Source organism: Myotis yumanensis, unplaced genomic scaffold (genome assembly GCF_028538775.1).
Source record: "Myotis yumanensis isolate MYYU_CA2020_CCGP unplaced genomic scaffold, mMyoYum1.0.hap1 SCAF_3, whole genome shotgun sequence".
In the NCBI taxonomy this organism is placed as follows: Eukaryota; Metazoa; Chordata; class Mammalia; order Chiroptera; family Vespertilionidae; genus Myotis; species Myotis yumanensis.
The window spans coordinates 148754066-148770593 of NW_027223754.1; the positions used below are offsets into that span (position 1 = coordinate 148754066).

At 42.1% G+C, this 16528-nt stretch overlaps 1 pseudogene; it reads right to left on the minus strand.

Annotated features, from left to right (window-relative positions):
- Positions 1-2879: 2879 nt before the first annotated feature.
- On the minus strand, positions 2880-3338 carry LOC139005385 (large ribosomal subunit protein uL24 pseudogene; annotated as a pseudogene).
- Between the last annotated feature and the right edge of the window lie 13190 nt (positions 3339-16528).

Consider the following 16528-nt stretch of genomic DNA (forward strand, 5'->3'; position numbering starts at 1 on the left):
AGTGTCCCCCGTGGCAAGATACGATCTTTGAGGAGTGATAGGAACTACTAGACTAATAGTAGCAGTGTAAGAACCAGAGTGTATTATGAAAGTGTTCCTCTGACTTCAATGTGCTTTAAATCTCCTGGAGACCTTAATAAAGGACAGGTTCTGATTTAGGACGGCTGGCATGGGGCCTGAGAGTATGCATTTCTGACAGGATCACAATGATGTGTCTGTGGGCCACGAGTGAGTGGTAAAATTCAGAAGTAACTTGGAGAAGCTCACTTAATAAACTAGACAAGCGAGCCTTTATTGCGTGTTTGTTGAGACCTTAAATTATAGAGATGGAGGTAATGGAGGTTGAGGTTGGACATAAAGAGTATATAATTTGGTTTCTTCACAGAAGGAATTTCCATCTGCTTTTCAGAGAGAGAGAGAGAGATAGAGAGAGAGAGAGAGGGAATTTTCCATGGATAACGATATTTTTCAGGGGAAAAATGCAGAGTAATATTTTCTATGTGTTTTTTTCTCAGTAAGAAGAAAAGGTCATTTTGAGTCCCCAAATAATTTTAGTGGATATATGGTAACTGAATAAAGGAAAAACTTGGTACCATTCTTGGATGCAGGATGTAAGCCTTGCATATCTCAGAACTAGTGGGAGCCGTGTGTGTTTGAGTGTTTTTGTGTATGTGAGTGTGTGTGTATGTGTTGTTGTATATGTGTATATGTGGGCTGGGAAGTCTTTGCTTTCTTAAATATAGCTGGTGAAGGGGGATCTAATATTCCCCTCTCCCCAACTGCCCTCCCCCACCCAATCCCTTAAGAAGATTAAAGCTCTAAGTTAAGGGGCAGGGGTTCCTAAGACTGGCTGACTGGGAACTTTGCATATTTTAGGCAGTGGAAGTTATTTGAATGTAGTCATTGAGAGAAGAGACTACTCATTATCCACTTAAAATACTTCCCGGCTGCAGAATGGTGTTGTAAGGAAGCCAAAGCAATTGGCTCTGATTTGGCCAGCTGATTTAGCAAGAAATTTTGCAAATGATGCAGTCCTTACAGATGGTGCTGTTGAGTTTGTTAGAATGTTTTAAAACACCGACACCCTTGACCGAGAACTTTCTAGCCTCTCAGAGCTACCTCCTGCTAATCCTAGACTATTTCCACTGGCAGTTGGAGACCAGGAACAGACCTTTCCTGGAACCTTATGATAATGACTTCCTTTAAAAAGCTCTTGCATCATAAAATAACTTGGTGGTGAACTTGGCCAAGGGGAACTCCTGGAACTTTCTGGGTGTCTTTCCTTATCTGTAAGTTGCCTGAATTATATTTAAAAAATGGTTCTTAATTGGCTTTCTGGTCTTCTGCCTGGAGGTCAAGCAGGAGCCAGCACCTCCAGGAGGAATGAGTGTGCTCTGCCAGCGTGCAGTGTAATCCTGAGAGACTGTGCTGAGCGTCTATGCCCGAATGTGCAGAGAGAACAGCTGGAGGCAACGGCTTTCTGGGGAAAGTGGTTTCTAAATTTGCCTCTTAGAAGCTATCAGAAAGTTCAACATAATGTAGCATCTTCATGGGCCCAATTCTTGCTTAGATCTTTGCACAGGGACTAGTCTTGATCTTGGCTGTTGACCACTCGCTGGTTTTGTTGGCTTCTATTTGACCTTGTATCCGTCTCCCTCAGTGCCCTTTGGGTTGAGCTTGTGCTTATTTTGGCTTTATGAAAGCCGCATCTCTGGATGCATGAATGAGGCAGATAAAATTCCCCAGGGTTACTGAACTGCCCTTCGTCTATTTTTAGCACTGCAGTGAATTTACCATAGCCCACAGCATAACTCAATCACTCTACGCCTGTGAGCAAATTCTGAGGTTTGTTTTTATATTTTAACCTTTTTCGGAGGCATTTGATATAGGCTAAGCATAAAGACACATGATTCCATCATTGATTATTCAAGATATGCCATATTTAGATGTAAAGTACAGCATAGGGAATATAGTCAATAGTAGTCTAATAACTATGGATGGTGTGAGATGGGTACGAGATTTATTGGCATAATCACTTTGTAAGTTATGCTATGTCTAATCACTGCGGTGTACACCTGAAATTAATATAATAATGTATGCCAACTATAATTAAAAACTAAAATAATGATAATTTTTTGATATAAAAACGATATACCATATTTAGAGTTCTGTAATCACCAAATTGTTGCTGTCAAATATACATTCAACTCTGGCTCTTAATTTTGTGCTGGAAGCTGCACAAAGCCTATTGTGTCCTGTGTGTGGCAACAAGGAAGTATCTAGTACTCACTAAGGGACTGCTGTCAACCAGTTTGTTCTGCCAGTCAATGAATCTTTCGTAAGAGAGCCCTTGGCTTGTAGCCTGAGCTATTTGACCCTTGTATATTTTCCATCTCTTCCATCCTTAGGGGTTTTCCAGATGATGAGGATGTATCTTATTTACCATGATACCCCCCAGAATTTAGCATAGGTCCCTAAGTCTTTCTTTTTTTCCATTTATTTTATTTTTATTGTTGTCAGGGTTACCGATGTTTCCCATCCCCTCTTTACCTCCCTCAGCCCAACCTCTACTCCCCTCGCCCAGTTCTTCACCACCCTATTGTCCATATTCTTTATTTTTTTAATATTAAGTTTTTTTAAATATATTTTATTGATTTTTTTACAGAGAGGAAGGGAGAAGGAAAGGGATAGAGAGTTAGAAATATCAATCAGCTGCCTCCTGTACACCCCCTACTGGGGATGTGCCCACAACCAAGGTACATGCCCTTGACCGGAATCGAACCTGGGACCCTTCAGTCCACAGGCCGACGCTCTATCCACTGAGCCAAACCGGTCAGGGCAATATTAAGTTTTTAATAAAAATTGTATATAAGATTACTTTATTCCTGCATCTTGTCAGTTGTTTTTTCCTTGTATTCGCCCTTTTCCTTTCCTACTTGGAGACATTTGGCTTTATGTTCAAGGATCTTTTTGGGGTCATTGTCCAGTTAGTCTAGTGATAGCACCTTGCTGGGGCAAGCCCACATGAGCAGTTGTACCTTTGGCTTTCTCCCGCTACACCCGTTCAGTGTAGATGCCATATTTCCTTCTGTAAACCCGACCACTGTGCTGTCCTCTGTAGTGTCCTCGCACAACCTGACCTTCATCATCCTGTAGGACGGGCATGGATCGAACACCGAGCTTCTGTCTCAGCTCTTTGGAAAGAGGAGGAGACATAAGATTGCTGTGAATGTGGGAAGGTACATTGAAAGGTCTTTTATGGGTCTTGCTCTAGTCAGAAGTCACAAAGGGACTGAACTTCATTTGGTCGCTGGCGCTTCTATGATGGCAGCAAAAGGGAAGAGGCCTAAGCTCTTCCTAATAGCTGAGTTAGAGGGAGGCATCCATTCATTTGTCAACTGACTGATTCATTCAATAAACATCCATCAACAAACACCTATAGTCCAGCTGGGAAGCCTGGAATGGGTTCCCCCAGCTTTTGATTGGAACATATGCTTATCATTCACCATCTTCTACCTCCTCTATTTCCTGGGAACATGCCTCTCCGAGATTGTCAGCTCTGTGCTCCTATCATATATACCCCTTTTCTTTGCCCATGCAGTGACCTGCCTATGCAGCTGACCCCACCACTTCTAGTAAGTGGCCCCTCCCCGTTCTGAATACAACTAATTTCTTTTACTAATTTATTTCATTCAGGGTCAAACTGGAGGTTTAGGAGATAGTTGTTTTATGATGTGACCTGTGATGGCTTTGTGATGTGTCCACTTGGTTAGGCTGAACTACACACCCATGTATTCCCTTTCTAGTGTGTTACTAGAAAGTGGCCATGGTAGGCTACAAGAGTGATTCTCCTGCAAAAATTGGAGGATGGAAGGAAGGCAGCAGGCATTTTGTAGCACCCACACACAAACACCCTTTCTTCCAATTGTTTAGCCAAGCACTATCCTAGGTGCTTCTGTTAAGGGATTTTGCAGATGTAATTAAAGTCCCTAATCAGCTGACTTTAAAATAATCAAAAGGGAGATCATTCTAGGAGACTTAATCAGTGCAAAGCTCTTAAAAAGAGGGCTTAGACCCTTCACTCGTGTTGTTAATCTGCTGATTTGCCTTGTTGGTGTGAAGCAGCAGTTGCTCCTATAATTGTTTTCCTCTCCAACAGGATCTTCCTTCTATTTTACTGATTCTTGGGCCAAGTATGTGTATTCAGCTCCAGGACCGAGAGCCCAGGCTCCTGCAGCATACCCTTACCACCAAATTCATCCTTGTGGGGTCCCAGCTGCTTGTGATCTCCCTTTCCTGACTGCTTGCCCTGTGGCTATCAGCCCTGCTTAGCCAGCTCCTGTAAGTGAAGTGTGTAAGACAATTCCTTGTAATAAATAATCAGATAGATAAAAAACCTCCCACTGGTTCTGCTTCTCTGGTTGATCCCTGAGCAATGCATAAACTAGAGAAGCAATTGTTTGCTTTACATGTCATAAAGCAGCTTGAAATCTAGAGGGCCACCAACATTCATTCATTTATTCATAACTGTGTGAGGGTTGGCAATACAGCAATAAACAAAGTAGACATGGACCCTGCCCTTAGACAGCTGATCTTCTAGCAGAAAAGCAGATGTTAAACAATATTTACAAAGATAATAAGGTTAGCACAGAATTGGTCAAGGTGTAAGTGGGAGACCCTACCCAGTCTGAGGTGTGAGAGATGGGAAATAAGGGCCTGGGAGAAAGCATGGGAGAACATGAGAACAAAGGAAATAAGGTCAAACAGTGTTTTAGAGTTGTTCTTCATGGTGGCAGAGGGAAGAGGCTGGAGAGGTAAGCCATAGAGGGCCCCAGGTGATGATACCTGACAAACATTTTTATTTAAAAATCTTCATACTTTGGAATCCTATATTTCTTTGTTATTTTATGATATGGCATGTGGTTTCATCTTGAGCCTTTAAAGATCCCATGGTGTTAGTGTGTTTGCTCCTACCATCGCTCTTATTTCTTCTCAGCTTCTTTCTACATCCTCTTGTATAACCCACAATGCTCTTTCAATTATGCAAGCATCAACTAGCTATTATCACACTATTTTTAACCCATTCTCCTGCCCTATGCTTTGAATTCTCACAGCACACCTGTTGAGGGGAAAAGGAAACAAATCCTGAACTCCTCACATTAATTTACCTGACAATTCCCTGTCTCAGGTTTGTTTTCTGTTCATTAGGGCTCACAGCAATGGCTTCTTGGAGGGCGGGCCGTCCACCTGGCCTCATTACTCCTGGCCTCCTGTCACCACCTGAGGTGCAGGGGACTCAGTGCTTCCTTGGGCTATTAACCCTTCCTGCCTGCTAAGCACCCAATGCCCCAAGGATTTTTTTTTTTTAAATATATTTTATTGATTTTTTTACAGAGAGGAAGGGAGAGAGATAGAGAGTTAGAAACATCGATGAGAGAGAAACATCGATCAGCTGCCTCCTGCACATCTCCTACTGGGGATGTGCCCGCAACCCAGGTACATGCCCTTGACCGGAATCGAACCTGGGACCTTTCAGTCTGCAGGCCGACGCTCTATCCACTGAGCCAAACCGGTTTTGGCTCCAAGGATTTTCTTAATTAAGCAATTGAGCCACATGCTATCCTTAAAAAGTGGGCTAGAGAGAATGTGGCAAAAACCAACCACAAATCTGCAGTAGGGTGAACAATGGGAACTTAAATTTTTGTCTTCCTTTGGTTTCTTTTATTATTCAAAACCCACTGTTCAGGTCTCCCTGTCTTTGGGAAAGCAGCTAAGTACAGAGGAGTGAGGTGAATTTTAGATCAGACTGATTTGGGTTGAAAGTCTGGTTCCAACCGTAGCCTAATTTTTTACTTGAAAAATAGGAATAGTAGTATCCACCCATCAAATGGCGTGTGCGAAGCAATTCGCTTAGTGTGAGGCACATATATGGGGCTCAGTGAATTTTGGGTATTAAGCATTATGATCTTGAAAAGGGTAACTTTCCTGGAGGGAGAGGGAGAAGGAGAAGATTTAGCTACACAGCAATTTACTCAACAGTTTATTTTTACTCGTTGTGCCTGTTTTTATATGCGGAGTGAGAAGCATCATTTGCTTTAAGAGCAGTTCCTGGTCTCTCAAGGCCCAAGTCAGGAGACATGATAGACTGGTTCATGGGTTGTGAGGATATTGATACAACTTGTCCAGACCCGTTTAAAAGTGAATATATATACACACACACATATATGAAATCATTATTTTGTACACCTTTAACATGTCAACTTTATCTCAATAAGCTAGAAAAAAAAAAAAAACTAGCCTTACTGTGAAAAAATCAGTGAATTGGAGTGAAAAAAGCTTGGAAATAGTGGTGATGACTGCAAAACATTGTGAATGTAATTAATGCCACTGAATCGGACACTTAAAAGTGGTCCAAATGGTAAATTGTGTGTTATATACTAGTATGTTGTTCCCCCATAACAAAACATAAGTGAACTGGAGAACAGCCTAGTGGCTGTGTTTGAATAACCCCTCCTCCCACTCCCAAATGTAGGCTAGCTCAGTAATAACGCGACCCACTTATGAACCGAACTATACACGGAGTATTGTTGCTAAATGATTTCAGAACATGAGTTAGGAGGGTTTATATCTAAATCCCTCATTTTACAGAGGAGGTGTTGGAGACCCTGAAAGTGTGACTTACCCAGGAATACGCCGCATCCCCTGGGGACCGGGCCACAGCTATGGTGCTATGCCATGCTGACTCAGGGCGGCCTCTAGAGCAATCAAGGCCTCTGGGTGCTCACATGTGGCCTTTTCCTCCCATCTTTTCTCTGGAAGCCTGATCCTTGTCTCTAATAATCCAGTTGCTCAGAGTTCTCAAATTGTTCAACCGAGGACTAGGGCATTGGGTTCCAGTCCTATCACCGTCCTCTCACAGCTGAGCCAGTGCAGATAGTAAGTGATACCGGACAATCTCAACCTTCCGTCCTGCTGTCTGAACTTCAATCTCCAACCCTCTAACAGGCCACACTTTCTTTGTTAGGGCCGTTGCATGTGCGGTTCTCTCTGCCATGAATATCCTTCTTCACGTTGATAATTCCTATTCACCCTTCAGGTGCAGGTGAAACACCCCTTTATCTAGAAAGCTTTCCACGCTCCCAGTCTCTGTTAGCTCAACCTGTACGTTTTCTATACTTCTTTGTACCTCATTCCACTTGTAATTTACTTGTATTATGTCTGAGTTCCATGAATGAGGCAAGGGTCTTGGGCTGTCCTGTCCACCATTGTTTCCCAAGAACTTAGCATAGGGTCTGGCACATTTGTGTTCAATAAAGAAATAAAGAAAAAATTAAAATCAACCCTGTCTTCTCATGAGGGGGAGAATGAAGGTAACGATATACCTTTATGTGTGTTAACAAGCAAGAGTGGCCAGCGGAAGTAGGGCAGACACTGCCTTTAATCCAAAGAGACTGACCCAGGCATTAGCTGATGTTCTAAGGAAATGTACGGGCGGAGTGGAGGGACCGAGCTTGATGTCCACACCTGCAGTGCATGCAGGTGAGAATGAAGCCTACATCAATCAGCAGAGGGGTATAGGTTTGACACAGGGGAATGCTTTCTGTTTTGATACTGAGGATTGTTAAAAATGGGTCGGAGTACCGAGGACGCCTTCCTTAGAGGCGTCAGAAATCAGGCCAGAGTTCCATTTCAGCTGGTTATTTTAGGCTTACCACAAGTAGTGGGGTGGACTAGACAGCCTCTGGGGTCCAGTCGCTCCACTCCTCTGACCCATAATAAAACTCTAGACATTGTTGTGGCCAATAAACACACAAGCACACACGCAAATGGGAAATGCATGTAGCCGGTCCTGTGGCTGTAAACGCTGCCTAGTTCCTTTCCTACTGAACATTCTGAATCCACCTTTTGTTTAGAAAAATGACCCCGGTCTTTAAACACCGCAAAGCTCTCTCTATAAAGAACTGATTCCATATTTCAAAGTGAGAACTGCAGTGCATACCAATTTAACTCTTGTATTGACGTTCACCTAAAGAAAGTGGGGAATGCAAGTTAGGCAAGAGGGTTAGAAAAATAACCTGCTCCTCTGACTAATTCCCAGCATAAAAAGAAAGCGATCTGGACACTGCTGTGTGTCTTATCCAGCAAAGAGGGACGCTTTTCTCTTTCTCTGGTTTTAAAGTGAGGGAAGGGAATGGACTTGAATATGCAAATGGTTCTAATTTAATTAACTTTTATGACCACAGCTCCTTCGAGATAACCATGGGAGCCAATTAGATTCCATTAAAATTCAATCATTTCCATGAAGCTTCAATGAGACACCCTTGTCTTCTCCAAGAAAACAAAACAAAACAGAAAAACATGCAAAGATCTAATCGGAACAACACAAAAGCATAAGTCGTTGGTAGCAGCTCTGCTGTGTGGTCTCACCAGAAGTTGCTTCCTCAGTCCAGCTTGTCGCCTGAGCCAGGCGAGCAGTGTGAAATCATCCCAGGTCAGTCATGTCACTGCTAGCCCAGAGTGCATCATAAACCGAAGCTATGAAGAGGAAAGGCAATGATATTTCACACTTTTGGGCAAAAACTCAAGCGTCAGGTGGGTGAGTGAAGAATTGCCTTGACCTCAGGCCAGACATGCAGAGGAACTTATGCCACTTACTCCTTTGCTGCCCAGTTTTGTAATAGTCTGTCCTCTTTCTTCTCCCCAATTACAAAGGTAATACATATTTATTATTAAAAAATGGAAACATACAGCACGGCTAAGAAGATGTTGCCCACATCAAGAAAGAACTTGGAAGCTCTCTTTGATTTTGTTCCCTTCTTTCTCCTTTTCTAAACACATTTTAGAGGCCTTTGTGTGTTTGGGGAGGGACAGAAATTGGTGGGGTGGGAGAGTGCAATGAGTGCTAGGAATGGGGATATCATATTCTAGTTCCTTTCTTTTTTAAAGTCTATATACCATGCCACTCATATATCTTGTCTCTAATATACAATTACATAGCTGCCAATGATTTCTGAATCCTGGCCCCTACATCATTGTCCATGGGTAGAAAATTGTATGGTGGGTCCACCCTGAAAGTGCCTCAAGACGGGTTTAGAAAAGAGAGCAATTGAGTTTCTGGGAGCTGTATTGCCTGCCAGTTCTAAAACATTTAAAAACAAATTTTATTTTCAAATAGTTATATGCCCTTTATTCTTTAAAAACTTTTTTTAAAACTTATTTCAGAGAGTAAGGGAGAGGGAGAGACAGAGATAAACATCAATGATGAGAGAGAATCATTGATCGGCTGCCTCCTGCATGCCCCCTACTGGAACGGAACCCGGGACCCCTCAGTTCTAAAATATTTTAACCCTCCTATCAATATTCTGAAGTCAGTTGTCCCAGTTGGAGCAGTTGAATATCTAATATTCATTCTTCCTTCCTCTCATTTGCTAACAGAACACTATTTTGCTTGGTGTGTCAGTTTATCCAACTAAACACTCACTTTCCCAGCCTCCATCACTGCTTCGGTGGCTTTGTGATCCAGTTCTAGCTAATGGGATGTAAACAGAAGTCTGCTGGGGGCTTCTGAGAAGAATTTTTTCTTTCTTGATGAAATGGACACAGATAGCTGTAGTGAAGCTGTCAGCCTGCCTCCACTCCTTTCTGCCTGAGGTTTAAATGTGATGATGAAGCTGCCTGTGTAAAGATGATGGAGCTGCAGCAGTCACCTTGGAAACACAAAGCAAGGAGCCAAGGTGCTAGGAAAGACAGAGCTGAAAGGTAGAAAGAGCCTGGGATCTCAATGGCACTATTGAACAGCTAAACCATCCCCAACAACTGCCTACTCTGTTCTTCCAGGTATCTGCGGAAAAAAAACCCAATTTTTAAAGCTATTGTTAGGTGGGATTCAGTTACTTGCAGCTATAAGATTAAGTCATATGCCACATTTATAGGATCTTTCAGTGGTGATATGGGGGTTTGAACTCACATATTCTGAATCTAATTTAGTAATCTGTATGGATAAAGGTGGGGAAAGTGATGACATGGCCTTAGATTGATATACATTGCTATATAATTTATTGTCCAAACTATAATAATTACACTAATACAGTGGGGCCTTGACTTACTAGTGTCTTGACTAACGAGTTTTTCGAGATACGAGCCATCTCTCGGCCGATTTTTTGCTTTGAGTTGCGAGCTAAAATTCGGGTTACGAGCCAGCTTCAGATAACCCACTGCTAGTTGGCGCAGCGAACGTCACAGTGAACGCCACAACATCAGCCCAGCATCACCTGTCTCACTTGTTCACTTTGGATTTGACATAAGAGTAATTTGAGTTACGAGCTCCATCACGGAACGAGTTAAACTCGTAAGTCAAGGCCCCACTGTATAGGAACCATAAATTGGGACAGACTCAGGCAAACCAGGATATATATTTACCATCCACATAGCCCTTCATGAAATCACCCAGTGTCATCCCTCACTATTCATTTCTATTCATTAAGGCCACACCAGAGCACTCCCTATGCTCAGAGCACATGCCTACCTCTGAACCGACTGCCTCCACTCCTGCTATCCCCTGTTCATCCTGTTTTCTCCTCATTCCTACTCCAGTTCTAGCGGAACTGTCATTTCCTCTCCCTACTCCTGTTGCTTTCACCTCCTCTCTTTCCAGGTTAATTGCTTTTTCACCAGGGTTTTGTAGCATTTTATACATATCTTTAATGCAGAGTTTATCACAGCAACCCACATAGAATCCATATATTATTCATTTAGGACTCTCTTACCTATATAAGTGTCTGGCACATAGTAGGTGCTTAATAATCATTTAGTAAAATTTTATTTTGAATCTCACATCCACTCTTTCTTTAACACTCTCTGTAGGAGATGATAATAAATGGTGAAGATGTCAAGTAGGCTAAAAGAGGGAGGTAGTGTAGGAACACAGAAAATCCATAAACTGCATAATTGCTTTTTGAATTATGTACTGATTATTAGCTTAAATAGTACTTGCAGTAATTTCAAATTCTTCTCTTTCTTTTCACTTCTGAGTGACCAGAAGCTGCATTCATTGAGAATGAGTACTATCACCCATGTTTGCATGTATTTTATAAAAGCTATTTCCCTGAGAAGTTCAAAGTAATGAAAGTCAATCTCAGGTTACATTGAATATGTAGGGGGATTTTTCTCTCTCATGTACACACCTAACATTTACTAATATTCATGTGTGTTATTTATATACCTTGCTAGGGGTTGGGGGGACAGAAACTGATGAAGGGCAATGTTCTCCATAAACTCACATGAATGAAATTAAACTACAAGATGTTAAAAGGAGCCCAGCCAGCATGGCTCAGTGGTTGAGCATCAACCTATGAACCAGGAGGTCATGTTTGATTCCCAGTCAGGGCACACGTCCAGGTGTGGGCTCAATCCCCAGTGTGGGGTGTGCAGGAGGCAGCTGATCAATGATTCTCTCTCATTCATGTTTCTACCTCTCTCTCCCTCTCCCTTCCTCTCAGCAATCAATAAAAATATATTTTATAAAAAGATATTGAAGGGATAGTCTATGGGACTAAGATATATTTTTGTTGGAGGTCTATAGAGTTAATGGTAGGACACCATTAAACCCAGTAAATTATTATTAATTTTAATCTTGAAGTCTGAGATAGGGTAGAGAAAATGATAATGGCATGGGGTCTTTTCTTTGGTGAGCCTTTAATTTGTCTCCTAAATTAGAAGTCCCAGGAAACTTGGATCCAGTTCTGACTCTGGTCCTTCTTGGCAGTATGATTTGAAGTAGGTCATAACTTTCCTTTGAACTGTCTTCCTATTTAAGATGGGGCTGCTAATAATACTTATTTCACAAGGTTAAATGGCATAAGATATGTGAAAGGACTTTGTAGACTGGGTTGAAGTCTACCAATAGAAGTTAGGACTATTTTAGGCTGATTTGCAGGCAGTGGTGATGAGGAGAGTGGGAGAGAGGAACAGAATTGAGAACCATACTTAAGCCACCCCAGGCCTCCTCTGACTGAAACCCTGGTCTATTCTACAATAGCAAGTTAATAATACTACCCAATAAAGCAGTAGCATTTAAAAATTAGTCTGGGATGAGGCTGTGTTTGCCAGGGAGGGTTGGTTCTGTCATGGTATGCTTTAAGCCTGTGGTTGGCAGTCAGTTTGTTGCTCGATTATTGCCTACATTGGAAATGTTGAGCCTAAATTGGAACTCTCTTTCCTCTGTTTAAGCCGTTTCTGCTGAGTCCCATAGCGTTGATTATAGTTCTTGTACTCTGCCACTGGCTGTTTTATTCTTGACTCACCTCCAGACTCATAAATATCCCGCAGAAAACACAGAGGTTTTAAATGCTGTCTATCTCTTAACCTTGTGCCTTAATGTGTCCCATGTAATAGCCAGGGCACAGACTCTCTCCTGCCTTATTGTCTCCAACCTATGCAGGAGCAAACCCTGACAGACTTCCTTCAGATCTTTCAAAAGAAGCAGACAAGGTCCAATTGTGTGACTTTGGGTGGTTTCTTCTACTACAGAAAGAGGGATGATAATATCTAATGTGGAGACTGTTGTGAGCATGACCTATAATGTAAGAAAGAGCACCTGGTAATTGCAAATATCCCATAAATATAAGTGCTCTTTTTATCGTTAGTAATAATAACATTATAAATATTTATAATAAAGCAACATTTGAAATGAGCCCTGGGAGGATTAATTCATACTTAATAGGCAAGAGGCTATCCATTAATTAATATTCTCCATGTGCCCAGTTAGAAGGAAGTCCATGCCCTAGAACAGGGGTGGGCAAACTCTTTGACTCGAGGGCCACAATGGGTTCTTAAACTGGACCGGAGGGCCGGAACAAAAGCATGGATGGAGTGTTTGTGTGAACTAATATAAATTCAAAATAAGCATCATTACATAAAAGGGTACGGTCTTTTTATTTTTTTTTAGTTTTATTCATTTCAAACGGGCCGGATCCGGCCCGCGGGCCGTAGTTTGCCCACGGCTGCCCTAGAATGAGAGACAAATGACAGCACACAAAAATCTAAACAACAATGCAATAGATGGAGGACATTTCAGTACATTGAAATGCTGTCAAACTAGATTATCCAAGATGGAATGAGTGTTTTTTTGTTTGTTTGTTTTTAGCTGAGTAGCTGCCTAGGTGTCACTCTATAATATACTGAAAGCAGTGTTACTTTCTATTATGTCATGACCATGTAGTATGACAATGAGATTGCATCGGAAGCAACCAGTGCCCTTAGGGAAGCTGGGTGGAAACCTACCACAGCAGGGGAGGAAACAGAGCTATATGGAGGCTGGGGGAGGGTTAGGGCAGCTGTTCCAAGACTGTTCTCTCTAGAGCAGTTGATTGGGTCATCTTGTATACTTCATGCAGCTGTTTATCTTCTGTGTCCCTTGTCCTATACCCCGGCACTGGCTAGACTTATAGAAATGGAACACTGATTTCCCCCCTTATTCTTTTATTTATTTATTTATTTATTTTTTTAAGAACCAGAAAGAAAAGGTGTTAATCTAATAGCAAGGAAAGGAGGACTCATGAGTGGTGAGAAACTGTGCTCTTCTGGCTTATTCGTAAGGCCTTTAAAAAAAAAAAAATTCTTATTGTTGAGAGTATCACAGATATCTCCCTTTTTTCTCCCTATTGCTCTCCCCTACCCCAGGCCTTTGCTACCTTATTGTCTGTGTCCATAAGTAATGCATATATACATCTGAGATCTTTGGTTAATCTCTTACCGCCCTGCCTCCCTCGGAGATTCATCAGACTGTTCCATGTTCCCATGCCTCTAGTTCTATTTTATTCATCAGTTTATTCTGTTCATTAGATTCCTTGCACATTTATTTTGATTTTTAGATTTAATTGTTGATAGCTATGTATTTATTGCCATTTTATTGTTCATATTTTTTTATTTCTCCTTCTCCTTCTCTTTCCCCTTCTCCTTCTCTTTCCCCTTCTCCTTCTCTTTCTCATTCTCATTCTCATTCTCATTCTCATTCTCATTCTTATTCTTATTCTTATTCTTATTCTTATTCTTATTCTTATTCTTATTCTTATTCTTACTCTTATTCTAGAAGACCCTTCAGCATTTCAGGTAATACTGGTTTGGTGGTGATGAACTCCTCTAACCTTTTCTTGTCTGTGAAGCTCTTTATCTGACCTTCAATTTTAAATGATAGCTTTGTTGGGTAGAGTAATCTTGGTTGAAGGTTCTTGCTTTTCATCACTTTAAATACTTCTTGCCACTCCCTTCTGGCCTGCACAGTTTCTGTTGAGAAATCAGCTGACAGTCATATGGGCACTCCCTTGTAGGTAACTAACTGCTTTTTTCTTGCTGCTTTTAAGATTCTCTCTTTGTCTTTTATCCTTGGCATTTTAACTATGATGTGTCTTGGTGTGGTCCTCTTTGGGTTCCTCTTATTTGGGACTCTCTGCACTTCCTGGACTTGTAAGTCTATTTTTTTCATCAGGTAGAAGTTTTCTGTCATTATTTCTTCAAATAGGTTTTCAATATCTTGCTCTCTCTCTTCTCCTTCTGGCACCCCTGTAATGCAAATGTTGGTACACTTGAAGTTGTCCCAGAGGCTCCTTACACTGTCTTCATATTTTTTAATTGTTTTTTCTTTTTGCTCTTCTGATTGGGTGTTTTTTCTTCCTCATATTCCAAATCATTGATTTGATTCTAGGAATCCTCTACTCTACTGTTGAATCCCTGTAAATTATTCTTTATTTCAGTTAGTGTATGCTTAATTTCTGACTGGTCCTTTTTCATTTCTTTGAAATTCTCACTAAGATTCTTGTCTCACTAAGTCCCTTAAAGCTCTCATTAAGATCCTTGAGCAACCTTATAACCATTGGTTTGAACTCTGTATCTAGTAGTTTGCTTGCTTCCATTTCATTTAGTTCTTTTTCTGGAGATTTCTTCTGTTCTTTCTTTTGTGACATGTTTCTTTATCTCTGCATTTTGGCTGCTTCCCTGTGTTTGTTTCTATGTATAATGGAGAGCTGCTATGTCTCCTGGAATTGGTAGAGTGGTTTTGTGTAGTAGGTATCCTATAAACCCAATCACCTGTGCTAGGCACTCTAGGTGTGCCCCTATGTGGGCTGTGTGCATAGTCTAGTTGTAGTTGAGCCTTGATTTCTGTTGGCTTCACTGGGAGGAATTGACATCCAGACCAATTGGCTGCGAGGACCAGCTGTGACTACAGTGGGAGAGCTGCTGTGCAGGAAACAGCCCTGTGGAGCAGGACTTGCTTCAGTGGGGCTTTGGTACTTACTGAGTCTGAATCTTGAGTGTGGTGCTTGTGGATATGTGAAGTTGTAATCTGGTATGATCTGAAGCTGTCCACTGGGTGCACTGGCTCTAGGGCCTCCAGGGAAGAGTGAAGTCAGCCATTGCCTGGGGCCACCTGGTAGGAGCTACAGAGGGATCTACAGATGGCTGCTATTTTCTATTTGTATTGGGCTTGGAAGTGCCCAGGCAAAGCCAAGTTGTGAAGCAAGGCATGCTGCTACTAGGTCTTAGGCCTCTTATCGAGAGGTACGGGGCATGCTGACACCAGCTCTTGCTTATTTGGGAGATTTTAGGAATGTTGAAGCCTGATCCAGGACAGGCCATTCATATGGAAAAGCAGCTGCAAACAGCTTGGGCAGGCCTGAAAATGGATGGGCCAGGTCTCAGGGAATCACTGGGGCTGAGCAAACAGTGTGAGCTAGGCTCATGGAAACTCAGATAAGGATGCCAGTCAGTTCTGTGCCAGGGGAGGACCCAGCACAGGGATCAATGAACCCTGCAATCCTCTTTCTTCCTCCCCCTCTTTGATTCCTCCCCATATGTCCCTGGATCCCCAAAGCCAGTACCTCAGCACTGGAGCTCAGAGGGAGCAGGACTGTGTAAGTTCATGTGCCAGTTCTTTAAGAAGAACTGCCTGGGTCTCCAGCAGCCTCTGTGTATCTCAACCACATCCCTGCTGGTTTTTACAGCCTGAAGTTATGGGGGCTTCTCTTCCCCGCTCTGGAACCCTGAACTATGGGGCTGGTGTGGGACTGGGACCCCTTACTCCTCATGGGAGGCCTTTGCATTGGAGATACTCCTCTCAATTAAAAAAATGCCACACTTGGATGTCAGACCAACCTGTTACGTGTCTCTGCCCCTCCCACCAGTCTTGATGTATTTCTTTACTTCTATTGTTGTAGGATTTCCATTTAGCCAGATTTTAGGTGGTTCTGAATGATGGTTGTTCTATATTTTAGTTGTAATTTTTATGTGGTTGTGGAAGGCGGCAAGTACCGATGTTTACCTATGCTGCCATCTTGGTTATCCCTTCCCCCCCAACCCCCCCTCCATCTGAGGATATGTTTATTGATTTGAGAGAGAGAAAGAGAGAGAAACATCGACTGGCTGCCTCCCCAACCACGGATCAAACCTAAAATCTAGGTATGTGCCCTGACTGGGGATCCAACTTGCAACCTTTTATTGTACAGGATGATGCTCTAACCAACTGATCCATCTG